Genomic DNA, 4645 nt, shown 5'->3' with positions numbered 1-4645 from the left:
AGGCCGAGCAGTGGGGTGGACCAGAAGGGAGCGAACGGTCGGGGCCCGACGGAACGACCGGTGTCGGTGGGGGGGTCTGACACCGGCCAGAGCCAGAGATCCTGCCGAGGTCCGGCAGTATCTACACCTGTCGGGATCGCGGCTGGAGCCTGCTCTTTGAGGAGCCCTGGAAACTGAAATGCGTTTAATGGCATTGAATTCCAAGCAGATGGGCATGCTCTGGTGTGTGGACTTGGTCTTGGTAGGAATCTAACCCATCCACTTTTCTTAACTGAAGAGAGTCACCAAAAAGGGTCGTGCAGATTGCAGACTGGCGCAAATTGGGCTTCTAGAAGACTGACTGGCAAAGTGAGGAACATAACTATCTGCTCCTCCATTTCACAGAGAGCTCAGGAACATTGGGAGAGCTCAAACTGACCGGATTGAGGCTACTGGAAAAGGTTGCTTGCCTTAACAAACCCCCAAACGTGATGACTTAACCAAAGTCAGTTTTAAAAAAGAATTCTGCTTTCAGCTACAACAATTTTCAGCATTGTGTGTGCCCCCAGGCTGTCATTATCCTGTTGTTTCTCCTCTACTCCAGAAAATTCTAGCCTCAGCGTTGCTGACGTTAAGAAAGCATAGGAGAAAGGGGGCAAGAGAGTAAGCCCCTGTGGGGCTGGGCAGCTGTGCAACCAGTTTCCGCCATGCCCATTTGAAACCACCCATCAGGCAGGCCACCCCCACCCCATGCTTTCTGCTCGCAAAGGATGGGGTCTCCCACGGGACCCTGTGGCAGTAGAAGAGCTGCAAGGCACTTCTCTCACTCAGGGGCTGACAGCATGTGGTGGGCTTCCCAACCTGCTGCACAGCCCTCTTTGTTCTGTGCCTCTCTGTGTGGCTCAGCCCTGCAGACGAACCGCTGTCACATCAGAAGAAACGCAGGAAGCCATGGCTGGCCCCCTCGCAGCTTGCTGCCCAGCACGCAGTTGGAATAGCTAGCTGGAGCTGTCTGATATTATTTACATCATAAAAAGAAGGGCAACAATAGGAGGGAAATTTTATGTTAAGTGAGCAAAGTAGTGTTGATTAATGTTCGGTTACATCAGGCTTGGCATATACGGCTAACGAGCACCGCGGAAAACAGCCCTTGGGGGGCTCATTGTGTGCGAGGCAAGACGCAGCACGCTGCAGGGCTGGGGCGGTGGAGCGCGCCGCGAAGGGTCTGCCTGAGCAGCTCCACCACCGCACAGAGCACGGGAGTGGGCTCCTCTCCAACGCAGGTGCAGTGGGATTTTCAAATACCTTCAGCTGGCCTATATTCACATGCCCTTTGGTTGCCCTCCCCACATGGTATATACCCTGTAACACACCCTAATTCTTAGCTTATTTGTGTAGCAGTTGACCCACTCCTCTAGTCACTCGTTTCTTCCTCTGCCCGTCACCAGGCTGGAGGGTGATCCCCCATACCCAGCGTGTTCCAGCAAAGTGTTATTCCTCCTCCTCGCCCCGCTGCTCTTCCATATATGTCTCCATACAACAAGAAACGCCTCAGCTTCACTCCCACCATCCTTGCCCCTGCAGTGGAAGTGACAGGATGACATGGTGGTGTCAGCGGGCTGGCAGAGAGCTGCACAGTGGAGTGAGAAAAACAGAGCAGCAGGTGCAGAGTGCTGTGGAGCAGGGAGAAAGAGGGAGGCTGAAAGGGGGTAGAGCAGCAGGCAAGGACATGGAACAAAAAAAGGAAGAAGGAAGGACTTAGGTGCCACAAGCTCCCTAGAAATAAGTCTCAGTCCAGAACTTGTCCCCACCCGAAAGGGTGGAGACAGCACAGATGCTGCAGAGGCTACTACATGGACCTAGAGCGGCACTGATGTTGCTCTACTATCTATTAAGGAGAAGCCCTTCACCACCAAAGAGCACTCTTTGAAAACATAGGCTTAAATGCCTGACGCAAAAACATCATGAAGGTTTGCAAAATCATCACAGTTCCGTATTAAAATATTCAGTGACTACAGCAGACAAAAAAAAAAAAAAAGATAAAATGATAGTAAAGTTTTGCTTTCACCTAAGGGAACGCCATCAATTATTTGTAACCATTTATTATGTAATTTATTTGAGTTTATAAAAACATACAAAATGTTTTCTTGAAAAATTCCCTTCTCTGTTAAAATATTTATTAAATAATTTTAACTTAACAATTTTCACTTCTGATTTAACTACAGAGGAGTCTCTTGCACTGATGCTAACCAACCCTATGGGAGGATGATCTTGTTTGTAGCCTTATATACCCGTTAGTGTTACATTTGTGAGGCCCATATTCTGTTCTTGCTCTACATCTGCTTATTCTCGTGCTTGTTCAAGAATGCGCGTGGAAGCAATATTTGGCAAACAGAGCATGCTGCACAATACAATACAACAGAAAGAAACCAGTTCACAATGTATATAAACAGAAGCTTAAGTCCATGTTTAGATGAACTTAGCCAGTACACATAAAGGTTGCTGCAATTTTTCCAGTTTTAATTTCTATGCTCAGTTTTATTATTGGAGTACTTTACAGACTGAAGGGGATTTTGTGCTCAAGCACAATGTTCTTCAAGGGATTTTCACAAAATGTTTATCTGCTGTCTGGAAGGGACTATTTGACCTTCTAATCATCATTTTCAATAAAAACAATGGAATATTAGCTATTGCCTTTTTACTCTTGTGTATTCTCTGAAGTACAAACTCCAGCTTAACTTACTGGAGGTTAGTATCTTGGATAAGAATCAGGAAGTGATTATTGGATATTGTGTTTTCAAGAAACTTTCGTAAAGCCAGTAACATTTTGTAAGGAAGTTTCTTACAGAATTATATCACTGTAATTTTTTATATAGGAACAGCAAGTAAACCTCAACCATTAAAATATTTGTAAATAAACTATTTGCTTTACATAATAAAATTCTAAGCATACAGAATACAGAGAAGCTGCCAACATTATAGATTTTGCTTTACGGAAGTGTCCGTGACTTGTTTGAATTCCAAGTAATGGGGTAGGGCAAGTAGAAAGGAATCCCTGCTGTTTAATTCAGCTTTCATATTTTGCTCCTAATATGCATCAGGAGACTCACTGTTTTTATAGAATTACATGGATGATTAAAAATCAGGATTCATGGGCAATTAAGACATAAGTCTCAATGCAAGTGAAATATCAGCTCTAAACCACATCCTTCCATATTTATGTTGACATTTCTGGGTTTGATCCTGCCACATTTTCATAAAAATTTTGTAGAACATAAGGTTTCAAACACGGGTTTCAGAAGAAGTTTTGTTTTTTCAATAACACAAGTTGAAGCCCCACTTTTTCAAGTCATTCTTAATGCACCTATGTACTTTTCATTTACACTAATAGGAATTCCACTCAGGCAACCAAGAGGAAGAAGTTCCTGAAGAGCTTTTGGATGGGGGAGGAAAGATGCAGATTGCCTTTTATTCCATCTTTGTTCTGGACTCCACAACAGCACAAAGATTAATTGGGCCCTAAGGCAATGCAAAGAAAGTTTGCTCCCGTATTTACCTCCTAAGCCTTCTTGCAGCCTCCCTTAAGAAGAGCCATAAGCTGGCTCATCCTCCTTACAGAAACAGATACTTGGGGTCACAGCTGTTAGGAGCCACCCTTCCCTCCAGAGCTTGCACATCTCAGCAAGGTGATCACACGGTGAACAGGCCAAAGCAAAGTACCTGGACAGACAGGCTAGGACTTAGCTGGTCCCTGTAGGGAGGAAAAGACAAGAAAGGTGTCCTTAAGAATATGTACCTTAAGTATCTCTTTACGGGGAGAAATGTAATGTAGCCATTAAAAAAAAACCAAATCCAAAAATACTTTTCACTACTGTTAACATTGCCCATGGTATGTTTTTCTGAGGAAAAAAATTGATATGTTGTTTCTTCACCCATGTTCCTTGTAAACTGGAGCAGAATGATCTCAGATCTGTGTTACAGATTTTTATCATGACACTTTCTGCCACAAATTTCATGCAGATCTGAAACCACGGATTGGGGGGGGGGGAGGAGAGGGAGGACACATGAAGCTTTGCCCTTGCTCTCCTCATCTCTTTATGCATAGAAATCCTGAATAAGGGTGGTCAGCGCAGGGTTTGTTTTCAGCCAGTGGGTGATATTTTTTCCTTGTGTGGGAAGGATGGAAACTTTACTTGACTTAGTATTTAGATGCGCTGTGGCATGTCTGCACGAACACTGAAATGAAACAGCTAACTTAATGCCTTTAAAGGTCCACAGTAGAAAAACACAGTGAATGGGTTATCATTATAATCTGGTCAAAACTGGTACCATATGATCAGAGTTATTTATTTTTAAAGCCAACTGCTCTTCACGTTTGATTGAAAGCCAAATTTTTTGCTCCTGTGGAAAGTCATAACTTCTTGTGCAATAACAGAGCCAGAGCTGGGGTTCAGCAATGCAGTAGCGTGAGCCGCCGCCTTTCACGAGTAAAACGACGGTGCCTCAGGGCGGGCGGCGTTTCCTCAACAGGGCAACGGCTTCGGGTCGCCGACGTCCCTTCCCCCAGCGACCCCTCCAGCGGCCTCGCCCCCGGGCAGCCTCGGCAGCAGGCGGTGATGAGGTGGAGGGCAGGTCACCCTCCCGCGGGGGCACCTCGCCGCCTCCC

General features: G+C 45.4%; 1 protein-coding gene across 1 annotated transcript in view; it reads right to left on the bottom strand.

The window, feature by feature from the left end:
• THBS4 (thrombospondin 4) overlaps positions 1–4645 on the bottom strand; it is a 44776-nt gene that overhangs the window by 39705 nt on the left and 426 nt on the right.

Source organism: Pygoscelis adeliae, unplaced genomic scaffold, assembly GCF_000699105.1.
Source record: "Pygoscelis adeliae isolate BGI_AS28 unplaced genomic scaffold, ASM69910v1 Scaffold26, whole genome shotgun sequence".
Lineage (NCBI taxonomy): Eukaryota > Metazoa > Chordata > Aves > Sphenisciformes > Spheniscidae > Pygoscelis > Pygoscelis adeliae.
This window is presented reverse-complemented; position numbering and strand designations above follow the sequence as displayed.